This window comes from Podarcis raffonei, chromosome W (assembly GCF_027172205.1).
Source record: "Podarcis raffonei isolate rPodRaf1 chromosome W, rPodRaf1.pri, whole genome shotgun sequence".
Taxonomy (NCBI): Eukaryota; Metazoa; Chordata; class Lepidosauria; order Squamata; family Lacertidae; genus Podarcis; species Podarcis raffonei.
Genome location: NC_070620.1, coordinates 18067460 through 18093286, shown reverse-complemented (window position 1 = coordinate 18093286; position 25827 = coordinate 18067460). Strand labels below are relative to the sequence as shown.

Below are 25827 nucleotides of genomic sequence, written 5' to 3'. Positions count from 1 at the left end.
CACCATCTCTCTCTTTCATTCCATTCTCAAAGCTCTCCAGTTTCTCTTCTTGTTCAGCTACGTGAGCTTCCTGAGTCGGTTCCTTGTCAGATTCAATTAATTTGTTTACTGTTAAGTCCAGAGTTGTAACATTTGTAGCCAAAACATCAATTTGGCCTTGTAACTTTCCCAAGAGAACAAAGACTCTGTCCAGTTCAACTTGAATTTCCCCTCCTTCAGCCATTCTTGTAATGTCCCAAAACCCCCTCTAGAGGGATTTTGGTTACTTATTGTTCTTTCCGGTTCAAATCCAAAAGTCAGATTAGTTTGTATCAGTTCTTCCTTGTTTTCAACAAAATATAGTCAAATTGTAACAAATATAGCCAGCAGAAGCAACAGAAACAAAGTTCTTTCTTTCCGTCTGACAGCCAATTTGACAGCTGTCAAACTCTTACAATACCTTCAGCAGGCTCTCTCGCGGATCGCTCCCGGGTCCGGGGGGGGGGGGTGGCACTTCAACTCCCAAAATTAGCTCTTATCCTCCAGTAAGATTTCTTCTAGTGCCAAATCGTGAAATTAATGTCTTTCGCCAAATAATGAAAGAAAAAAATTCTCTCGACCTTAGTTAGCAGGTCCTTGCTTTAGATTATTTACAGGAGGAGGAGGCTGACTTCCTGTTTACACCTCCCCCGATCGTATCTAATTCATCAAAAAAATTTCTTTAAAAGTCCAATTTCCGTACTACTCAGGGGTTGTTAATTTTGGAGTCCAAATCACAAGAAGAAGTCAGCGCTCTCCGGCCATGGCACGCGGCTTCACTCCACAGGAGAAGCAGACGACTCACAGCACCGCGCCACTCACCCCGTCCCCCGTTCCGGAGCCTTTAAAAAGGCTCCTTCGCGGGTCGGGGGGGCGCAAATGGTGCCCGCCGAGTCACCAGGTTCACAGGCTTCACCGCCTGTGATTTTTAAGGGTCTCCGCGTCGCCGCAGCGGTGCGACCCTAGTCCTGTAGAGCCGATTCCCTCCGGAGCTCGGAGGGAATCCGCCATTAGCCGTTGGCGCTAACCCGGAAGTCCCAGACCCTGATGTATAGAGGAAGGGTGGGGTGGGGTATTTCTCAGAAGGATAGTAGGAGATGAGTAATTTTATGGTTCCAGAGCCCCATTCACAACCTGAGCAGAATGCAACCCACGTCTGCGTGTGTTTAGTGATTCGCCGCTTCTGCGCATGCGCGTGACGTCATTTTGAGCGTCTGCGCATGCACGAGCGTCGAAACCCGGAAGTAACCCTTTCCGGCACTTCTGGGTTGCCGCGGGACGCAACCTGAAAACGCTCAACCTGAAGCGTCTTTAACCTGAGGTATGACTGTAGTAGAACCAAATCAGTCATTTTTTATGTAACTGTAAAAACTACTCTGAAAATTTATTATTTTTGAAAAATGAAAATCCTTATTTCCTGATGAATAGCCTTTGGACTCGAATGTCAGTTAAATAGAAAACTATCTTTAGAAAGATGTTTCCTCCAAAAGCATTTTATTTTAAAATCTGATTTAATTTTTTTTAAAAATCTGATTTAAATAAAAAAATCTTTTTTGACATATATATATTTAAATCATTGCTTTTTATCCACCCTGATCTGTTCCATTCGCAGGCATAGGTCATGTATAAGTTAACAGTACAGAAGTCAAACTGATTACTAAGAAACGCTTCCGCAGATATACTGACTTACTTTGAAAATCTCCTTATGGGGCTAGGAGTTGGGCTTGGAGGCAATCCATTACTACACACAAACATTTGCAGGGAGGGAGAGAAGCATTGCTAGGAAAGACAAGCACAGCATTGAAAAGCACCTGAAATGATGTTTCTGTCGTTAGAAATAAGAAGTTTTATCAACATATCAACACCAGCGAAATTAACTGAAATGCATAAAACAAGGAATCGTTGTTGGAAACGTAAAGAAAAGGAAGGTACTTTTAAACTGTATGTGGTGGGTATGTAAGGAGGTGAAAGCTTTCTGGGAAATGATTTATAATGAACTTTTAAAAAATGTTAAAATATATATTTATTTAAAAAAACAAACCAAGAAGCCTTCTTACTAGGCATTGTAGGTAATGAAATACATAAGTAAGATAAAAGACTGTTTTTATCTGCAAGAACTGCAGCAAGAATATTATTAGCCCAACGTTGGAAGCATACAAGAGATCCCAACGAAAGAAGAGGGGCAGACGAAATTAATGGACTATGGCAAGCTGGCGAAACTTGCAGGGAAAATTCGGAACCAGCAAGACCAGACTTTCCTGAAATATTGGAATAAATTTACAGAATACTTGAAAGACAATTGTAAAAAACTAACTTCGCTAGGAGGGTTGCCAGAAGTTTTGTAAGGTGGACTTTATCCATTATTGCAAAGTGTAAAATGGTTGATTTATAATTAGGATTTAATAGTACCGTATTTTTCCGTCTATAGGACTAGGTTTCCCCCCCTAAAAAATAGTGTCCAAAATTGAGGGGCATCTTTACATGGGGGCCATCTCCCGCCATTTTCTTAAATCCGAGTCCCTAAAAATAGGGGGCATCTTATACATGGGGGCGCCTTATAGACAGAAAAATACGGTAATTTAAAAATGGTCAATTTACAATTTGGATTTAATAGTACTGTATTTTTCTGCCTAGGGACGCGGGTGGCGCTGTGGGTAAAACCTCAGTGCCTAGGACTTGCCGATCGTATGGTCGGCGGTTTGAATCCCCGCGGCGGGGTGCGCTCCCGTTGTTCAGTCCCAGCTCCTGCCCACCTAGCAGTTCGAAAGCACTCTTAAGTGCAAGTAGATAAATAGGGACCGCTTTATAGCGGGAAGGTAAACGGCGTTTCCGTGTGCTGCGCTGGTGCTGGCTCGCCAGCTGCAGCTTCGTCACGCTGGCCACATGACCCGGAAGTGTCTTCGGATGGCGCCGACTCACGGCCTCTAGAGCAAGATGAGCACGCAACCCTAGAGTCGGACACGACTGGCCCGTACGGGCAGGGGTACCTTTACCTTTATTTTTCTGCTTATAAGATGCCCCGATGTAGGAAATACCCCCTATTTTGGGGAAATCCGATTTAAGAAAATGGGGGGAAGACGTATCTGTGTATAAGACGCCCCCAAATGTTTGACATTATTTTTTGGGGGGGGGGCTAGTCTTATACACAGAAAACCATTAGTCAAGGAGGAGGGAAGTCTCCGGCTGTTTTAGCCAAATGTTTTCTATGTTATATATAAGTTGAATGTTATGTTTAAAATGTTTACAAAAAACTAATAAATATGATAGGAAAAAATGAAGTTTTATAAACATATTCCAAAATATTTATCCCTCCAGTTCTGGACAGAAGCAACCAGAAGGGTTGGTGTCCACAGCCCTCTCTGAAGATTATGAATGAGCTTATCGGTCCAAAAGATCTGAGGACTCCCGAAGACCACTAAATATCATTTAGTTCCCGTATAACAGGCACGTCCAACAGGTAGATCATGATCTACTAGTAGATCGTGGGGTGTTCCTGGTCGATCTCTGGTCCCTCAGGGATTCATATATTCCATTCCCTTCATTGATATATTCCGTTTCCTTCATTCATATATTCCGTCTCCTTCATTCATTTGCTTCCAGGGGGAAAAAGCTCCACAACTTTGATCCACCCAACAACAATGGGTAGATCCCGGCCAGTTTTTTTTTAATACTGTGAGTAGATCGTAGTCTATCGGGAGTTGGATGTCCCTGCACTATCGGACTGCGGATTCAGGACCCTCAACTGTGTATTATATATAAGTGACCTTTGATTATGTTCTGTGTGAATCGCAACGCTCGTTCTGTTCTGTTCATTCATATATTCTGTTCCATTCATACATACATTCCATTCCATTCATTCATATATTTCGTCTCCTTCATTCATTTGCTTCCAGGGGAAAAGGTCAACCACTTTGGCTTCCCAAAAAAAAGCTCCACAACTTTGATCCATCCAACGACAATGGGTAGATCCCGGCCAGTTTTTTTTATACTGCGAGAGTAGATCGCAGTCTATCGGGAGTTGGGCGTCCCTGCTGTATAGAAAAGTCTTCCCACACTGCCACCTCCCTTGCGACTCCTAAACTGAGGAAGCTCTCTGGCATACCTTTCCAATCCCCCTCGTGGGCGAAGGTGCCGGAGAGATGGGAATGAAGTCTATCCTCTTTGGAGACGAGGATTTTTCCGATTTGTCCAAGTCGTTGTCACTCTGAGAACACAAAACGGTCATGTTGACAGCCTCATGGGGCTGCGCTGCAAAAATCTCAATGAAAAAGAGCACAGCCAATCACTTCATTCCCCACTCTAAGCTCACTGGTTAAATTAAATTAAATTAAATTAAAATATTAAACATCTGTAAAAAGATTACCAGGCTCAAGCTTTCTTCCCATGATTGGCTTATCTGCATTGCTGTTTGGACTTCCCTAAAACACAAAAAGGCTCATCAGTGGTGACAAGAGAACGCAGTCGCTTCTTCTTCTTTTTTACAGCAACTGCATACAACAACTATACTTTGCAAAGGCATATGTGGAACATTACAAAGAACAAGTTCATTTTCTGCAAGTACTGGTTCTTAAAGTTGTCGCGTCTGACACTTGTATTTGTAAAGACATACATGGAACACAAAAAGCTTTTATTTGGACATTACCTTTAAAAAAACTGATTCATTTGTACATACGTGGAACACAAAAGCTTCTATTTGGACATCATGTATATAAGAACTGATCTATTTGTATTTCCCGTTCTAAATGTTGGTCCTTAATTGCTTCTACTCAATTAGATAATGTGAAGAGAGTTATATTTATATGATGTATAAATAATTTATATAGTTAAACACAGCCAGTTACGTTGTGGGTATATTTGCTCCTTTTTTTTAAGACAGCAGTTCAGTTGCGCCTACCTTTCATGTGCCGCTTCTCTGTTCATCAAATCCACTCCTTCCTCCTGGAGTACAAGAATTCACAGCTTAGTTCTTAATGACTTCCTGCTCCGCAAAATATCACTTCCTATATCAACCATATATCCTATATCAGGCATCGGCCAACTCGGCCCTCCAGATGTTTTGGACTTCAATTCCCATCATCCCTGTCCACTGGTCCTGTTAGCTAGGGATCATGGGAGTTGTAGGCCAAAACATCTGGAGGGCCGCAGGTTGGGGATGCCTGTTTTGGGACTACAACTCCCATCATCCCTAGCTAACAGGACCAGAGGTCAGGGATTATGGGAGTTGTAGTCCCAAAACATCTGGAGGGCCAAGTTTGGCCACCACTGCTACATCCTATACAGCCTTGTGCAAATGAATTGAAACAAAGAATATTTTCTATCTCACTCGCTATCTGGAGGGCCGAGTTGGCCGATGCCTGTCCTATATCAGCATAATCTGATATATCTTATATCATAGGTAGGCAAACTAAGGCTCGGCGGGCGGATCCGGCCCAATCGCCTTCTCAATCCAGCCCACGGACGGTCCGGGAATCAGCGTGTTTTTACATGAGTAGAATGTGCCTTTTTATTTAAAATGCATCACTGGGTTATTTGTGGGGCATAGGAATTTGTTCATTTTTTAAAAAAATTATAGTCCAGCCCCCCACAAGGTCTGAGGGACAGTGGACCGGCCCCCTGCTGAAAAAGTTTGCTGACCCCTGTAATATCCTATATATCCTATATCAACAGAATCTGATAAATCCTATATCCCAGTGATGGCCAAACTTGGCCATCCAGCTGTTTTGGGACTACAACTCCCATCATCCCAAGCTAACAGGACCAGTGGTCAGGGATGATGGGAATTGTAGTCCCAAAACAGCTGGAGGGCCAAGTTTGGCCACCACTGCTACATCCTATACAGCCTTGTGCAAATGAATTGAAACAAAGAATATTTTCTATCTCACTCGCTATCCTGTACTCAAAACAAACATGAAAAGCCAGTTGGTCATTGTGGTGTTGGAAGCCTGCAGCCAATAGGAGGAACGATGAGCTCGCCACAATCTATTGAGGTTCTACGAAAGGGAGTTATGCCAGAGCTGAGAAAGAGGTATCCTGACGGTACTGAGATATTGCAGCAGGACCTAGCTCCCTGTCACATATCGAAAGTGGCGAAGAAATTCACGACAGAGCAGCAAAGACAGATACTTGATTAGCCAGGAAATTCCCCCGACAATCCCATGGAGAATTGGTGGGCTATATGCAGAAAGTCGCCTCTGCGCGGTAAGACTGCGCAGCTATGCAGAAGCTCGAGTGTGTTGCGGTGATCTGAAAATCAACAGCATGGGTAGGCAAACTATGGCCCGGGGGCCGGATCCGGCCCAATCGCCTTTTCAATCTGGCCTGCAGACGGTCCAGGAATCAGCATCTTCTGTAACCTGAAGCGTATGTAACCTGAGGTCCCACTGTATAAGACTATTTTGGGGGAATCAGATTTAAGAAAATGGGTGGAAGATATATCCGCGTATAAGACGCCCCCTAATTTTTTTGTTGGGGAAACCTAGTCTTATACACCCCCCAAAAAAAATTAGGGGGGCGTCTTATACACGGATATATCTTCCACCCATTTTCTTAAATCTGATTCCCCCAAAATAGTCTTATACAGTGGGACCTCAGGTTACATACGCTTCAGGTTACAGAAGATGCTGATTCCTGGACCGTCTGCAGGCCAGATTGAAAAGGCGATTGGGCCGGATCCGGCCCCCGGGCCATAGTTTGCCTACCCATGCTGTTGATTTTCAGATCCCCGCACATAGGAACCTGGAATGTAAGAACCATGAACCTGGGTAAGTTGGAGGTGGTCAAAAATGAGATGGCAAGAATAAATATTGACATCCTGGGCATCAGTGAACTAAAATGGACGGGAATGGGCGAATTCAGCTCGGGTGATCATCACATCTACTACTGTGGGCAAGAAACCCGTAAAAGAAAGGGAGTGGCCCTCATAGTCAACAAAAGAGTGGCAAAAGCTGTACTGGGATGCAATCTCAAAAATGATAGAATGATCTTGATACGAATCCAAGGCAGACCATTTAACATCACAGTAATCCAAGTTTATGCACCAACTACTGGTGCTGAAGACACTGAAATTGACCAATTCTATGAAGACTTACAACACCTTATAGAAGTGACACCAAAGAAGGATGTTCTTCTCATTATAGGGGATTGGAATGCTAAAGTAGGGAGTCAAGAGATAAAAGGAACAACTGGCAAGTTTGGCCTTGGAGATCAAAACGAAGCAGGGCAAAGGCTAATAGAGTTCTGTCAAGAGAACAAGCTGGTCATCACAAACACGCTTTTCCAACAACACAAGAGACGACTCTACACATGGACATCACCAGATGGGCAGCATCGAAATCAGATTGATTATATTCTCTGCAGCCAAAGATGGAGAAGCTCTATACAGTCAGCAAAAACAAGACCTGGAGCTGACTGTGGCTCAGATCATCAGCTTCTTATAGCAAAATTCAAGCTTAAACTGAAGAAAGTAGGAAAAACCACTGGGCCGGTAAGATACAATCTAAGTCAAATCCCTTATGAATACACAGTGGAAGTGAGGAACAGGTTTAAGGATTTAGATTTGGTGGACAGAGTGCCTGAAGAACTATGGATGGAGGCTCGTAACATTGTACAGGAGGCAGCAACGAAAACCATCCCAATGAAAAGGAAATGCAAGAAAGCAAAGTGGCTGTCCAACGAAGCCTTACAAATAGCGGAGGAGAGAAGGCAAGCAAAATGCGAGGGAGATAGTGAAAGATACAGGAAATTGAATGCAGATTTCCAAAGAATAGCAAGGAGAGACAAGAAGGCCTTCTTAAACGAGCAATGCAAACAAATAGAGGAAAACAACAGAATGGGAAGAACCAGAGATCTGTTCAAGAAAATTGGAGATATGAAAGGAACATTTCGTACAAAGATTACCATAATAAAGGACAAAAGTGGTAAGGACCTAACAGAAGCAGAAGACATCAAGAAGAGGTGGCAAGAATACACAGAGGAATTATACCAGAAAGATATGGATGTCTCGTACACCCCAGGTAGTGTGGTTGCTGACCTTGAGCCAGACATCCTGGAAAGTGAAGTCAAATGGGCCTTAGAAAGCACTGCAAATAACAAGGCCAGTGGAAGTGATGGTATTTCAGCTGAACTATTTAAAATTTTAAAAGATGATGCTTTTAAGGTGCTACACTCAATATGCCAGCAAATTTGGAAAACTCAGCAGTGGCCAGAAGATTGGAGAAGATCAGTCTACATCCCAATCCCAAAGAAGGGCAGTGCCAAAGAATGCTCCAACTACCTCACAATTGCACTCATTTCACACGCTAGCAAGGTTATGCTTAAAATTCTACAAGGAAGGCTCAAGCAGTATGTGGATCGAGAACTCCCAGAAGTGCAAGCTGGATTTAGAAGGGGCAGAGGAACCAGAGACCAAATTGCAAACATGCGCTGGATTATGGAGAAAGCTAGAGAGTTCCAGAAAAACATCTACTTCTGCTTCATTGACTATGCAAAAGCCTTTGACTGTGTCGACCACAGCAAACTATGGCAAGTTCTTAAAGAAATGGGATTGCCTGATCACCTCATCTGTCTCCTGAGAAATCTCTATGTGGGACAAGAAGCTACAGTTAGAACTGGATATGAAACAACTGATTGGTTCAAAATTGGGAAAGGAGTATGACAAGGCTGTATTTTGTCTCCCTGCTTATTTAATTTACCGTATTTTTCGCACCATAGGGCGCACCGGACCATAGGGCGCACTCAGTTTTTTGGGGGGGAAATAAAGGGGGAAAATTATTTTCCCCCCAGGCGCGGGGTTGGGGCGGGGGAAGCTCGAGCTTCCCCCGACCCCAGCCCCCAAACAGGCAGCTCTCTGCAAGCCGTGGGAGCGCTCCCACTGCTTGCGGAGAGGTACGCGAAGCCTGGGCGCGCTGATCTCAGCGCGCGCAGGCTTCGGCATGCTGGCAACTCTCCGCAAGCAGCGGGACCGCTCCCGCTGTTTGCGGAGAGGTCCGCGAAGCCTGGGCGCGCTGATCTCAGCGCGCGCAGGCTTCGGCATGCTGGCAACTCTCCGCAAGCAGCGGGACCGCTCCCGCTGTTTGCGGAGAGGTCCGCGAAGCCTGGGCGCGCTGATCTCAGCGCGCGCAGGCTTCGGCATGCTGGCAACTCTCCGCAAGCAGCGGGACCGCTCCCGCTGCTTGCGGAGAGGTCCGCGAAGCCTGGGCGCGCTGATCTCAGCGCGCGCAGGCTTCGGCATGTTGGCAACTCTCCGCAAGCAGCGGGACCGCTCCCGCTGTTTGCGAAGAGGTCCGCGAAGCCTGGGCGTGCTGATCTCAGCGCGCGCAGGCTTCGGCATGCTGGCAACTCTCCGCAAGCAGCGGGACCGCTCTCGCTGCTTGCGGAGAGGTCCGCGAAGCCTGGGCGCGCTGATCTCAGCGCGCGCAGGCTTCGGCATGCTGGCAACTCTCCGCAAGCAGCGGGAGCGCTCCTGCTGCTTGCGGAGAGGTCCGCGAAGCCTGGACGCGCTGAGTTCAGCGCGCGCAGGCTTCGGCATGCAGGCAAGTCTCCGCAAGCAGCGGGAGCCCAGCGCTGGGCTCCCGCTGCTTGCAGAGAGGTGTGCGAAGCCTGGAGAGCGTGAGGGGTCGGTGCGCACCGACCCCTCTCACTCTCCAGGCTTCAGCGAAAGCCTGCATTCGCACCATAGGACGCACACACATTTCCCCTTCATTTTTGGAGGGGAAAAAGTGCGTCCTATGGTGCGAAAAATACGGTATATGCAGAATACATCATGCAAAAGGCTGGGCTGGATGAATCCCAAGCTGGAATTAAGATTGCCGGAAGAAATATCAACAACCTCAGATATGCAGATGACACAACCTTGATGGCAGAAAGTGAGGAGGAATTAAAGAACCTTTTAATGAGGGTGAAAGAGGAGAGCGCAAAATATGGTCTGAAGCTCAACATCAAAAAAACGAAGATCATGGCCACTGGTCCCATCACCTCCTGGCAAATAGAAGGGGAAGAAATGGAGGCAGTGAGAGATTTTACTTTCTTGGGCTCCATGATCACTGCAGATGGTGACAGCAGCCACGAAATTAAAAGACGCCTGCTTCTTGGGAGAAGGGCAATGACAGGCCTAGACAGCATCTTGAGAAGTAGAGACGTCACCTTGCCAACAAAGGTCCGTATAGTTAAAGCCATGGTTTTCCCAGTAGTGATGTATGGAAGTGAGAGCTGGACCATCAAGAAGGCTGATCGCCGAAGAATTGATGCTTTTGAATTATGGTGCTGGAGAAGACTCTTGAGAGTCCCATGGACTGCAAGAAGATCAAACGCATCCATTCTTAAGGAAATCAGCCCTGAGTGCTCACTGGAAGGACAGATCGTGAAGCTGAGGCTCCAGTACTTTGGCCACCTCATGAGAAGAGAAGACTCCCTGGAGAAGACACTGATGCTGGGAAAGATGGAGGGCACAAGGAGAAGTGGGCGACAGAGGACGAGATGGTTGGATAGTGTTTTTGAGGTTACCAGCATGAGTTTGACCAAACTGTGGGAGGTAGTGGAGGACAGAGGTGCCTGGCGTGCTCTGGTCCATGGGGTCACGAAGAGTCGGACACGACTAAACGACTAAACAACAACAAAAGTCTTATGCACGGAAAAAATACATAAATTTGAACCAGGGTATATCAGCAGAATTGCATGGTGCAGCCAAACTGTACCATCACAGAGGATAGGGTAATACAGTTGTACCTTGGGTTACAGACGCTTCAGGTTACATACGCTTCAGGTTACAGACTCTGCTAACCCAGAAATAGTGCTTCAGGTTAAGAACTTTGCTTCAGGATGAGAACAGAAATTGTGCTCCGGCAGCGCGGCAGCAGCAGGAGGCCCCATTAGCTAAAGTGGTGCTTCAGGTTAAGAACAGTTTCGGGTTAAGAACGGACCTCCGGAACGAATTAAGTACTTAACCCGAGGTACCACTGTATGCGTTTGAATATAAATAACCGCGTAGATGCACACAAAACATAAATGTATCAGGAAGATACATTTTCCCCCAACATGCTCGTTTTCTGTCTGCAGGAAGCTTTCAAACCTGGAAGCTCACATCTCGACCCTCTGCAGCAGCAGAAACCAGCACCGACCCTCCCTGCCAGCCTTCTCACCAGAATGGTGCATGCTCTGGTTATTTCCCGCTTGGAATACTGCAGTGATGGCCAAACTTGGCCCTCCAGCTGTTTGGGGACTACAACTCCCATCATCCCCGACCACTGGTTCTGTGAGCTAGAGGTGATGGGAGTTGTAGTCCCAAAACAGCTGGAGGGGGCCAAATTTGCCTATGCCTGTTTTATTATGTTTTTAGTGTTCTGTTGGAAGCCGCCCAGGGTGGCTGGGGAAACCCAGCCAGATGGGCACAGTAGAAATACATTATTATTCTTTAAATTTTATTTTATTTTATATACAAACCAACAGGAAAACAGAAATATTTCACATACGTTACTGACACCAATTACAAACATTAAAACACCCTTGTGACTTCCCTCCACCAACATTCACCTTCTTTTGTACAGTATTACTGTATTTCCCATTGCAATTTATATCTTTGTTTCTTAACTCTCTTAACTTATTATTATTTATTCTTACTCGACTTTACAAGCATTAATCCAAACATATCAACCTATTTTTTTTTAGCAGTGTCTGGACATATAATCTTCAAACAATTTCCATTATAGTCTTAATTTCTGCAAAACAATTGTTTTCTTCGAATAACCAAGATATTATTGAGACCAATTCCAAAGAACCTTTATATATGTTTGTACTTCGATGACAGCGCCTGTAGAAGTGAAATGTTGCTTACCCTCCTGATCTGATGGAGTCGGCTGCTGGGAATACAAATTGTAGAGGAAGAGATCAGCTGTGGGAGAGAAGGTAGACACAGACCTTTCAGAAGTTATCTTGCTATGGTTGGGCTGAAAGCCAACACTCACTCAGGAACCTGGCATGCCACTTTGTAAAGAAGGAAAGATGAGCCGCTAATAAAAACTGCCCACAGAATTGTATAGTAAGAATGCCAGGGTGGATTAAAATCAATGATTTTTTAAATAAAAAAAATCAATTTTTAAAAATTTAAATAGGATTTTTAAAATATTTAAATCGGATTTTTTGGATTTACCATATTTTTCCATGTATAAGACTAGGGTTTTTTTACAAAAAAGCTAGGTTTAAAATTGGGGCTCGTCTTCTACACGGGTAGTACTGAGGGGTGTTTGCTTAATTTGGAGTCCCCCAAAATAGGGGGTGTCTTATACATGGTATACGGTAAATCGGATTTTGAAAATAAAACGCTTTCGGAGGAAAAATCTTTGTCAAGATTTTCTATTTAAGTGACATTATAGTCCAAAGGCTATTCATCAGGAAATAAGGATTTGTTTAAAGTTTTTGTGTGCCGTCTCAAATCTTCCATTCTTGGGCAAGGTGATTGAGCGAGTGGTTGCTGAACAACTCCAGGCACGCCTGGAAGAAGCGGACCATTTGGATCCCTTCCAGACGGGATTCAGGCCTCATCATGGGACTGAAACTGCCTTGGTCGCACTGGTTGATGATCTCCGGCGGGCTAGGGACAAAGGTGAGAGCTGTTTCCTAGTTCTGCTGGATCTCTCAGCGGCGTTTGATACCATCGACCATAACATCCTTCTGGACCGTCTTGGGGGGCTGGGAGCTGGGGGCACTGTCATACAGTGGTTCCGCTCCTTCCTCCGTGGCCGTGTTCCGAAAGTGGTGGTGGGGGATGAGTGTTCAGACCCCTGGGCTCTCACTTGTGGGGTGCCTCAGGGTTCTGTCCTCTCCCCCATGCTTTTCAACATCTACATGAAGCCGCTGGGAGAGATCATCAGGGGGTTTGGGCTGGGTGTTCATCAGTATGCGGATGATACCCAGCTCTACCTCTCTTTCAAATTGGAACCAGTGAAGGCGGTGAAGGTCCTGTGTGAGTGCCTGGAGGCAGTTGGAGGATGGATGGTGGCTAACAGATTGAGGTTGAATCCTGACAAGACAGAAGTACTGTTTTGGGGGGACAGGGCGGGTGTGGAGGACTCCATGGTCCTGAATGGGTTAACTGTGCCCCTGAAGGACCAGGTACGCAGCCTGGTAGTCATTGTGGACTCACAGCTGTCCATGGAGGTGCAAATCAATTCTGTGTCCAGGGCAGCTGTTTATCAGCTCCATCTGGTACACAGGCTGAGACCCTACCTGCCCGCAGACTGTCTCGCCAGAGTGGTGCATGCTCTGGTTATCTCCCGCTTGGACTACTGCAATGTGCTCTACGTGGAGCTACCTTTGAAGGTGACCCGGAAACTACAACTAATCCAAAATGCGGCAGCTAGACTGATGACTGGGAGCGGACGCCAATACCATATAACACCGGTCTTGAAAGACCTACACTGGCTCCCAGTACGTTTCCGAGCACAATTCAAAGTGTTGGTGCTGACCTTTGAAGCCCTAAACGGCCTCGGTCCAGTATACCTGAAGGAGCGTCTCCACCTCCATCGTTCTGCCCGGACACTGCGAGAAGCCAAGCATTCTGCACCCGCTGAAGTTCTGGGTCAGTCTCAAGGGCAGCCCCACGTAGAGTGAGTTACAATAATCAAGCCTGGAGGTGACCGTTGCATGGATCACAGTGGCGAGGTCAGGGCGAGAGAGGTAAGGAGCCAACTGCTTAGCTTGGCGGAGATGAAAAAATGCCACCTTTGTTATAGCTGCAACCTGCGCCTTCATAGATGTCGAAGATTACACCCAACCTCTTAACGGATGACGCTGGCACTAATTGCAACCCCGCAAGAGATGGGAGTTGCCCCCCCAATCCCATATTGTCCCGACCCAGCCAAAGGACCTCTGGCTTCAAAGGCTTTAACTTCAACCGGCTCCCACGTAACCATCCAGCCACAGCTTCCAAACATCTGATCAGTGTGTCTGGGGCCAAGTCAGGACGGCTGTCCATTAACAGATGGACCGTCCAATCAAGTACAGCAGAAAAGTTGTCCAAATATAAACGGTTAACTTATTAAATAATAATAATAATAATTTATTATTTATACCCCACCCATCTGGCTGGGTCCCCCCAGCCACTCTGGGCGGCTTCCAACAAAACACTAAAATACAATAACCTATTAAACATTAAAAGCTTCCTTAGACAGGGCTGCCTTCAGATGTCTTCTAAAGGTTTGGTAGTTATTTTTCTCTTTGACATCTGGTGGGAGGGCGTTCCATGGGGCGGGCGCCACTACCGAGAAGGCCCTCTGCCTGGTTCCCTGTAACTTGGCTTCTCGCAGTGAGGGAACCGCCAGAAGGCCCTCGGCACTGGACCTCAGTGTCCGGGCAAAACGATGGAGGTGGAGACGCTCCTTCAGGTATACTGGACCGAGGCCATTTAGGGCTTTAAAGGTCAGCACCGACACTTTGAAATGTGCTCGGAAACGTACTGGGAGCCAGTTTAGGTCTTTCAAGACTGGTGTTATGTGGTCTCGGCGGCCGCTCCCAGTCACCAGTCTAGCTAGCACATTCTGGATTAATTGTATTTTCCGGGTCACCTTCAAAGGTAGCCCCACATAGAGCGCATTGCAGTAGTCCAAGCGAGAGATAACCAGAGCATGCGAGACTGGCGAGACAGTCCGCGGACAGGTAGGGTCTCAGCCTGCGTACCAGAAGGAGCTGATAAACAGCTGCCCTGGACACAGAATAAACCTCACAATAATTTCATCATTATCTTTCAATGCATTTCTAATAGTTTAACCACATCAGTTAACAAACATGGATCCATATGCTACCATGTTATTGTTTTAGAGAAATAAATGTTTTAAATTGTGGTGAAGGAAATGATGATTTTTCTCCTTCCAATCAAGTACTGCAGAAAAGTTGTCCAAACAGGAACAATAATTTCATAATGATCTATGTGTTTCTGATAGTAGAATCAAATCAATCATTTTTGATGTGATGGTAAAAACTACTTTGAAAATTTATTCTTCAAAAAATGAAATCTTCCTCTGGTTTTCAATATGAAGAGGATGCCAGCAAGGTTGAACCTTTCTGTAAATAAAGGATTTAAATCAAGTCTTACTGACTAGTGATTTAAATCGTGATTTAAACTGATTTGATTTAAATCAAATCCACCCTGAAGAACACTAATATTTCCACAGCTGTAACCTCCCCAGGACTATAGATTATGGTAGATATGCATTCCACCCATTTTAATGTAGGAAAAATACACTACCACTCAGCCTCTGCTCCAAGGCATGTGGCCCTGAAAACTCCTTATTTTTATAGCATTGAAAGAATATTCATTCTTCTTAAAAGGAAAGAGGAATGAGTTTCTCTCATGCAGATGCGATCAAACTCCATCATATAAATCTGTTGCAAAGGAAGGTAATATTGCCATATTTTTCACTCTATAACACGCACCTGACCATAACATGCACATAGTTTTTAGAGGAGGAAAACAAGAAAAAAAATATTCTGAATGAAACAGTGGATGTATGATTTTTGTGCTTCATGCTGTGGCCACAGACATGTGATTTGACGGTGAGTTTGGGGTATCCCAATGCAAAAATCCTGAGAATCCATGTGGATCTGTGCTTTGTAACCACATTTTTGCGCCACTGCGGCCCCAGGCAACAGTGGGTGCGTGATTTTTTTGGTACAGGCTGTACCCATGGACATGCTATGTGATCTGATGGTGAATTTGGGGTGACCCAATGCAAAGATCCTGAGGATCCATGTGGATCCGTGCTTTGTAACCACGTTTTAAGCGGGGAGGGAAGGAAAAACACAGAAGGGACAAGGAGCACGAGAGGGGTGTGTGGAGAAGGAGCTGGCTAACAATGCAGGAGAGGGGTTTAACGGGAGGGGGGAAAGGAAAGCAAAAGCCCCCCCCCAAGCCAGCCCCCTCTCTCTATCTCCCACCTGCATGTTTTCTGGCTGCCTGCGCTTCCCTAGAATGCTTCCCTGGACGCAGCAGCAGAAGCACTGGAGCACGGAGAGGAGGCGGCGGCGGCAGCTGTCGGTTGCGCTTCTAGCTGACGGAACCTGAGCCGGGTGGGCTGGAGCCTGCGCGCAGGGTGACTAGGAAGGAATTAGCAGGAAGGACGCGATCCTTTCCCCTCTGCTTGCCAGGAGGGCAGGGGACTTCCCTGCTCTTTGTTGCATTTGTCTGCTACCAGTCTCCTTGCTTAGCGTGTCTGCTTGCTGTGAGGTGACGCTGCCACAGCCTGTGCTGAGCAACGGAAGGGGAAAGGATCGTGTCTGCCTGCTAATTCCTTCCTAGCTGCGTCACCTCACAGCAAGCAGACACTCTGAGCAAGGGGAATGGGCCATTGCTGGCCCAATCCGAGCAAACACATCAACCAAAAACAAAAGAGGGTGGGCAGTAAGACCCTGAGGCAGAGTGCAGGAAAGGAGTTCACTGCGGCTGTGCGCTCCCTGCCAGAAAGGGACAAGAACAAAAAGAGGAGAGCAGCGGCTGACTTTAATCGCCCAGTTAAAACCATACGCAGCGGGGAGCGCAAAACAAAATAGGAGTCGCAACTGAATCCTTAGGAAGGCGCTACAATAATTAGGCAAGGGGAACAGGGCTGATGAACAGACGGTAGCCTTGGGATGCCGTACAGATTGAGAGGCTCCACACACAAGGACACTCAAGTGCCCCCTTTAACCATGCGCTCTCCCGTGCAGCAACACGACTCACACGCCTCCACACACACACCATATGCCCGATACAGGAACCCCAGCAGCCTCCTCTCTGCAGCCTTCCCTCCTCTGTGACACGCGATCTGATTTTCGCCCCTGCACTTGGGCCAGCCGGCTCCAGGGCCCACACATTCGCTCAATAAGATGCACAGACATTTCCCCTTACTTTTTAGGAGGAAGAAAGTGCATCTTATCGAGCGAAAAATACAGTACTCTAAATATTGAAAACCTGAAAACACCTTCATTGGTGGCTAAGAAGAGTTGAAGCATTATTTATATGTGGAATTTCAGCTGCAAAACATATTCTTCTCACTGTTCATCTGTTTATCTGGTGGAGATGATTGACACTTTAGCCTACCATGTAGAGATTGATACTAAAGCTAATTCAATCTTGGGGCAAAATTAGCTGAATTTATTCCTACCATTGAAAATGCTATCAGCTTGCCTCTTTGCAAGACAGAAAATTGCAAGTTCCTCATCTTGCAAAAAGTCATGGAAAGAGGAAACAAAGTTTACTGCATGCTCAACAACTTCAATCCTGAAAGAAGCTCAACAGCTTTGGGGCAAAATTGTAAAAAAAGCACAACAACTTCAATCCTAAATAAAGCTCAACAACTTTGGGTTAAAATTGTAAAAAATGCTCAGCAGCATCAATCCTAAAAAAAGCTCTACAACTTCTTCCATCTGAAAAACAGCTCAACAGCTTTGGGGTAAAAGTGTAAAAAAAGCTCAACAACTCCAGTCCTGAGATATGCCATGAATAGTTACGCTACAGAGCAGGGATTCTTGGCAGGCCATATTTCTATTTGCAATTTCTATTTGCGTGATTATGTCGGGCACGAGGGGAAGTCCGGCCTCGAGTTCGAGTTCTGCCCTGATGAGAAACTGAGACATGCAAACGGCAGCAATTGTAAAAATGATGTCTGGATCAGAAAAGAAGAATGCGTACTCAAGAAGTAAAGAGGATAATCAACCCGGAGGAGCTTGGGGGGTCCTTTTGTTCTTGGAGGAATTTAAATAATTTCCACATAATACACAGCCAGGAAGCATGCCCCACAACACAGCATTATATACAGACATACACGGACACCAGCTCATTAGGAGACACCAGAGAGAAGTTGTTGACTTGCCATTTAAAAACTCTTATTTTTGGAATGAAGCCCAGTGCCTTTAATGAGAACTTGACGAACAAAGGAGAAGAGGACTGAAAACCCAAATAATTGGACAGAGAATAAGATGGGGAGGGGAAAAACATGCCTCCTATGTGTTAACAAAATAATAATAATAATAATAATAATAATAATAATAATAATAATAATAATAATAATTTGTACCCCGCCCTCCCCGGCCGGAGCCAGGCTCAGAGCGGTTAACATCACAGAAAAAATACAATATGCATAATACATATGCATAAAAGCTTTGCTACAGAAGATGTGAGCCACAGAAACGACGACTGATCAGATTCAGAATGAGGGTGGATAATATTAGTATTGAATTTGAACAATAGCCGGAAATGCAGAGATGTGAATGAGGACGGTTATCTCCAGACATCTGGAACACGGGAAGTCCCAATTTTTAATTTTTTTTTTACAATTGGAATATATAATTGGTGCACTGCTATTACTGTAATTTGGATTGGTTTGATTTGATTTGTCATTAATTGGAAGGTTGTGATTGAAAATGACAGACTGTAACGAAAGAGGGCAGACTACCGAAAACTTTTTTTGAACTGACTGACAATATGGACTTGATTGACATTTGGAGAACCAAAAACCCCCTAGGTAGAGAAGGGACGTTCTTTTCTGAAGCCAAAATGACATGGACTAGGATTGACCAAATTTGGACAACTAGAGGACTGGCACCTAAGATAAAAAAGGTGGAAATCTGCCCAAAAACCTGCTCCGACCATAATGCGGTAAGGATGGAAATGAAACTAACACCCATCGGTTCCTTCAGATGGAGGATGAATGACACCTTGCTAAGAGATCAAGAGATTGTAAGGAAGGCCCAAAAGACCTTGAGAGACTATTTTGAGTTGAATTTGAAAACTACGGTGGAAAAAAGAGTAATCTGGGACGCAAGTAAAGCGGTCATGAGAGGGTTCTTGATTCAACAGAATGCAATAAAAAAGAGATCTCAAAATGAGAAAAAGGGGGAAATTTTAGAGAAAATAAAAGGAGAGAAGAAGCTAAGATCAAAACCAAACTCAAAAGAGATTTTAAGAGAAATTAAGTTATATCAGGTACAATATATGAAACTGATCAATCAGGAAGTAGAATGGAAAATTAAACAAATGAGACAAAAGACTTTTGAGTCAGCTAATAAATGTGGAAAACTACTAGCGTGGCAGTTGAAAAAAAGACAGAAGTTAAATACGATTACAAATCTTGAGATTGAAGGGGAAAATATACAGAACCCGGCGGAGATTAGAAGGTGCTTCCAGAGATATTTTAAACAACTCTACACGCAAGGGCCGCAGAAAGAAACTGATATAGATCAATTTTTAAGAACCAATGGATTACAAAAAGTATCTCAAGAAAATAAAACAACATTAAACCATCAAATCACAGAACAAGAAATTGAAGGTGCCATTCAGAATATGCAATTGGGCAAGTCTCCAGGGCCGGACGGGCTAACCTCCAAGTATTACAGGACTTTGAAAGACTATTTAATTCAACCATTAAAGGAGGTTTGCAATGAGATTATGGAAGGGAAGAAGGCGCCGGAGTCGTGGAAAGAAGCATACATCACATTGATACCCAAGACAGAATCTGAAAAGACACAACTAAAGAACTACCGTCCCATTTCCCTTTTAAATGTGGATTACAAAATTTTTGCAGATATTTTAGCTAATAGACTTTAAAAAGTGTTAGCTGAAGTAATACATAAGGACCAGGCAGGCTTTCTTCCAGGCAGACATTTATCTGACAATACAAGGAATATAATTGACATTTTGGAGTTGTTGCAAACGAATATCAATACGAAGGCAGCATTAATTTTTATTGATGCGGAGAAGGCCTTTGATAATATTTCCTGGAGCTTTATGAAGAAAAATCTTAAAGGGATGGGAATGGGACAGGGGTTCGAAAATGGTATAGAAGCAATCTATTCAGAACAGAAAGCAAAATTGATAGTAAATAATGTGGTGACTGAAGAATTTATGATAGAAAAAGGAACATGTCAGGGCTGCCCTATCTCTCCATTACTATTTATTTCGGTCCTGGAGGTGCTGTTGAACATGATCAGAAGGGTCTATTAAAGGAATTCAGGTCGGAGCTAAACAATATAAATTGAAAGCTTTTGCAGATGATTTGGTTTTGACAGTACAGGAGCCAGAATCTAGTATGAAAAGAGCTTTGGAATTGATTAAGGAATTTGGTCATGTGGCAGGATTTAGATTAAATAAGTCAAAAACTAAAGTATTAGAGAAGAATTTAACACCAGTGGAAAAGGAAAGGTTTCAGAATGAAACAGGTTTAACTGTGGTTAAGAAAGTGAAATACCTAGGGATTAATATGACTGCGAAGAATCTGAATTTATTTAAAGATAACTATGAGAAATGTTGGATAGAAGTTAAAAAAGACTTAGAAACATGGTCCAATCTGAAGCTTTCCTTGTTGGGCCGAATTGCAGCTATTAAGACGAATGTTTTGCCAAAAATGTTATTTTTGTTTCAATCATTGCAAATTTTGGACAAGATGGATTGTTTCAAGAAGTGGCAGAGAGATATCTCTAGATTTGTCTGGCAGGGCAAGAAGCCTAGAATAAAGTTTAAAATTCTAACTGATGTAAAAGAAAGAGGTGGATTTGCCCTGCCAGACCTTAAATTGTACTATGAATCAGCAGCTTTTTGCTGGTTGAAAGACTGGCTGCTTCTTGAGAACACGGACATTTTGGATTTAGAAGGTTTTAATAATGTTTTTAGGTGGCATGCATATTTGTGGTACGACAAGGTTAAAGCACATAAGGTATTTAAAAACCATATTGTCAGGAAAGCATTGTTTAATGTCTGGATAAGATATAAAGATCTGTTGGAGAGCAAAACCCCAAGGTGGCTGTCGCCAATGGAAGCTAAGTCTCAGAAAAAGCTCAATATGGAGGCCAAATGGCCAAAATATTGGGAAATTTTGGAGCAAGAAGGTGACAAATTGAAACTGCAGAGTTTTGAGAAATTAAAAGATAAAGTGCGAGATTGGCTTCATTATTATCAAATAAGAGAGGCCTATAATTTGGATAAAAAAATGGCTTCCAGGTGGAGAGATCAAAATTGGAAACAGAATTGCTAGAACCAAAAACTAAGATTTTGTCAAAGATGTATAACTTGCTGTTAAAATGGAATACACAGGATGAAACGGTCAAATCAGCGATGATTAAATGGGCGCAGGACATAGGTCATAACATTATGTTTGCTGACTGGGAGCAGTTGTGGACCACCGGTATGAAGTTTACGGCATGTATTGCCTTAAAGGAGAATATTATGAAAATGATTTACAGGTGGTACATGACCCCAGTTAAGCTTGCAAAAATTTATCACCTGCCTGACAACAAGTGCTGGAAATGTAAAGAAGCTGAGGGAACATTCTTTCACCTTTGGTGGACGTGCCCAAGGGTTAAGGCTTACTGGGAAATGATATATAATGAACTGAAGAAGGTATTTAAAATTACCTTTCCTAAGAAACCAGAGGCCTTCCTTTTGGGCATAGTTGGCCAATTGGTGCCAAAGAAAGACGGAACATTTTTTATGTACGCAACAACAGCAGCAAGAATACTTCTCGCCAAGTATTGGAAGACACAAGATCTACCCACCGTGGAAGAGTGGCAGATGCAAGTGATTGACTACATGGAGATGGCAGAAATGACTGGCAGAATCCGTGACCAGGGAGAAGAATTGATGGAAGAGGATTGGAAAAAGTTCAAGAACTATCTACAAAGATATTGTAAAATGTTTTGAGTGTTAAAATGATGTGGGATGTGAAGGTAACATGGCATTGGGGATATGGTTAAAAGAGTTATGAAAAGAAGAATTTTAAAAAGGAGGGGGTATGACTAGAATAATATTATGTCAAAGTATATAAGGTGGAGTAAAGGATCAAGATAAGGGAAATTAGAGACATAATAAGTGGAAACATATAATTATAAATGAGGTTTGAAAAAGGGTTAGAATTTGCTGAATTTGACGGAATAAAGAGGAATACAAAAAAGGGAGATGTGAGGAGGTCAGGAAAGAGGGATATGGAATTTTGAAATCTAAAAGTGGAATTTTCCTTTCTTTTTCTTTTTCTTTCTTGTTAAGTGTGTATTTTTTTGTCTGATGTCTTTGTTTTTGCTTTGTTATATGTGGTGTATGTTTTGTAAAACTTTAATAAACATTTTATTAAAAAAAAGAAAATGAATAAAATTTCAACAAAAATAAATACAAATAAAGAGGATAATTGATGATGGTGAAATCACGAAAGAAGATGATGCCTTATGGCCTCCTCCTGATGGAGTTGGAGGCAGGAGCTGGAAATTGCAACTGGCGATGAAGACATCACTTTTGCCACCTCAAAAAGTGGTTCTCTGATTAGGGCGGTTCTTAAAAAACTTTTTTTAAAAAAATGCCTGCTCCAAAGGTCTTATGTTACTACACTAGGGATTATATAGCTATCTCTGACATTTCATGCATATCAGTTAATATCTTGACCCTGCTCCACTGAATTGAAATTTCAGCCTTCACGACATAGGAACACGGCCAAGTAAACAGCTATTTTCATGGAGGAGGGTCAAGATATCAACTGATATGCATGAAATAATATTAGAGTCAAGGGGTGACAGCACAACCACCAATTCAGCTTTGATGGAAATGCAACGGGGCCTTCGCCGCCTGTCTGTCAGGCTCCCACACAGCCTCCCTCTTCCACAAACCCCTGAGGTTCGAATGCGCTTTGTACCTCACCAGTGCTTACCATGCTGTGCCGGTTCACGACCGTTGTGCTGTTCCAGCGGGTGCGCAAGACGTGAGGCTGAAAGACCTGGGAATTGTCACTGAAAGAAGCGAAAGCATCTATTACGTTATGCAGCTGTCTTACATACAATTCTAAATTCCTGATTGACTACTCTTCCCTTCCCACCCTCTTCTCTCCCATCCGAATGTCGACTATCAACTTTGGAAGAGGCTGCTTGGTTTGTTCTGAAATGTGCCACGCATATTGCTAGCTCTATACAAATATGTAGCTCCCATGCACAGCTAGCACAATACCACCTGTAGCACTTTGGATCCTGGCCACACTGCTGCCATGCGCTCTGTGTGGGGATGCCTTTGAAGGTGACCCGGAAACTGTAATTAATCCAGAATGCAGCAGCTAGATTGGGGACTGGGAGCGGCCACCAAGACCATACAACACCGGTCCTGAGAAACCTGCATTGGCTCCCAGGACGTTTCCAAGCACAATTCAAAGTGTGTTAAGAGGATGCCAGCGAGGCTGAACCTTTGTGTAAATAAAGGATTTCATTGTTCCCAAAAGGAAACCTTATTCTGTGTGTCAGTATGATTAGGATGCTAGCGAGGTTGAACCTTTCTGTAAAATAAAACCTTACCAAGACCATATAACAATGGTCCTGAGAGATATGCATTGGCTCCCAGGATGTTTCCAGGCACAATCCAAAGTGTCAGTGCTGACCTTGAAAGCCCTAAACAGCCTCGATCCTGTATACCCAAAGGAGCGTCTCCAGCCCACCGTTCCACTGAGGTCCAGCACCGAGGGCCTTCTGGCTTCCTCTTTAGCCCAGCGCAACCTCTCCCTGCCGGAGGGGTTGCACACGGCTATGGCACAAGCCAAGACAGCGAGCGGAATAGATCCCGCTCAGTTTTGGCTTCCTCTTTAGCCCCGCGCAGCGTCTCCCTGCCAAAGGGGCTGCGCACGGCTATCCCTGAAGCCTTCCGAGCGCAGCGCAAGTTCCCACTGCGCTCCTCAGGCTTCGGGTTCCTTTTGCTGAAGCCGGGAGAGCAAGACTCTCCTGGCTTCAGCGAAAGGAACCTGAAGCCTCCAGAATGCAGTGGGAACTTGCGCTGCGCTCCGAAGGCCTTCAGGCGGCTATCCCTGAAGCCTGGAGAGCGAGAGGGGTCGGTGCCCACCGACGCCTCTCGCTCTCCAGGTTTCAGCGAAAGCAACGCAAAGCCTCCGGAGCGCGGAGGGAACGCTCCCTCTGCACTTCGGAGGCTTAGCGTTGCTATCGCTGAAGCCAAGGAGCCTGCATTCGCTCCATAGGACGCACACACATTTCCCCTCAATTTTTGGAGGGGGAAAAGTGTGTCCTATAGAGCGAAAGATACGGGATATATACAAGCAAGGTGCCTATAAACAATATTCACATTTCTGCTCTGGGTCTGTAAGCGCAGTAGTTGGGCATCCTATACGTCTCATAATACCCACACCAACCCCAAGTTCGGCTTCGTCGCACACGAGGGATGTTGGTCTGCTCGAGTCTCTGCGCGCCCATTCATTTCGAGAAGGCATGGCCAAACTTGGCCCTCCAGCCGTCTTTGGGACTACAACTCCCATCACCCCTAGCTCACAGGACAAGCGGTCAGGGGTGATGGGAATTGCAGTCCCAAAGAAGCTGGAGGGCCAAAAGGGTGACAGTACCTCGGGGGGGGGGTGATGCCTCCTTTCTGTTCCTACCGACCCCAATGCCCTTTTTGAAATAATAACTATTATTTTAAACAGTGGAAACAGTTGGTCTTGGCAAGTATTAACCACTCTCAATTCCAACCTGATAATCACCACCTGCCGAGATTTTAACTTGTCTGAATTAATTTTAAGATTTATTTTAGATTTAAGATTGATGTCTGTTTTTATGCACATTGTGTTGTTTTTATGATGTTAGACACTCTGAGCCCGGCCTCGGCCAAGGAGGGCGGGATACAATTTTTAAAAAATTATTATTATCATTATTATTATTCCTCCTCCTGCGAATGGCCAGGCGAATGGCCCTGCCTTCCTGGCGCAGTGCCCCATTTCTTGGGATACCGGTTGAACTAGACGCAAACTCGGCCCTCCAGCTGTTCGAGGACTACGATTCCCATCATCCCTGACCACCGGTCCCGTGCGGTAGGAATGATGGGAGTTGTAATCCCCGAGCAGCGGGAGGGCCCGTGCCTCACCTGAGCCCGTGGATGAGTGGGACACTATTGAAGCGCCTCAGGCCGCCCCCCTCACTCCCGGCCGGCGGCAGCTCCAGGTCCAACTCCATCTTCTCGACCTGGGCCATGGCGGCGGCGGGCCTGCTCACTGAGGGCGGCCTCGGCTGCTGCTCCTCAGGCCCGGCCTCCCAGCTGTGACGGGAGAAGCATGGCAGTGCCCGCGAAGAACTTGCCCGGCGGAGGAGGCTCCTCCTCCAGCCCGTCGTCGCCGCCGCCTCAGCTTCGCCTTAGGAGCGGCGTCGGAGCGTCTCCTCAGGCGGAGGCTGGCCGGCCGGTAGGCGTTGCGCATGCGCTGACAGCTGGCTCGCCCGGCTGCTGGGCGAAAGGAAGGGAAACGGCGGGCAGGCCCTTCACGCATGCGCACGTCGGCCTCTGCGCGTGCGTGCGTCTCGCCGAAGCGCGGCATTGGAGCCTGGCAAGCCGGTAGGCGATGCGCATGCGCGGGCTGTTGAATCGCCCGGCTGCTGGGAGAGAAGCCGGCCGCCCCTTCACGCATGCGTCCCGCTGCTCCTGCGCATGTCGGCCTCTACGCGTGCGTGCATCTGGCCGGAGCTGCTCCCGACGACGATTGCGCATGCTCAACCGAATAGAGGGCGGGGAAAAAGGGGGAAAGCCCGGGCGGGGGGAAGGCGAGCCTCATGATTTCGTCACCGCGGCTCTCCCTTGCCGCTCCGCCCATTGAGGGGCAAGCGGTTTACCGCAGAGTGATTTGCTGCTCTATTTTGACATCCAGACAACGGGCCAATCCAGAAAGTGGCTTCTGCAGTGGGAGGCCGGGGCCGCTGGAAGAAGCGTCATGATTCCTTTTCAGGGCTGCGAGTTCGAGTCCTCGTTCGCTCTTTTGCCCGTGCCTTTGATTTTTCAAGGTATTAGTCGCTTGTCACCTGAAGGTCTCCAAGTGACTTGCAGCAAATAAAAAT

General features: G+C 45.4%; 1 non-coding gene and 1 pseudogene across 1 annotated transcript; both read right to left on the bottom strand.

Moving 5' to 3' along the window:
* LOC128406033 (P2R1A-PPP2R2A-interacting phosphatase regulator 1-like) overlaps nt 1–24979 on the bottom strand; it is a 38164-nt pseudogene extending 13185 nt beyond the window's left edge.
* LOC128406141 (small nucleolar RNA U109) lies at nt 15232–15364 on the bottom strand. Its single transcript, XR_008328410.1, has one exon. It is a non-coding gene; the product is annotated as a small nucleolar RNA U109 (small nucleolar RNA).
* Nucleotides 24980–25827: the final 848 nt, after the last annotated feature.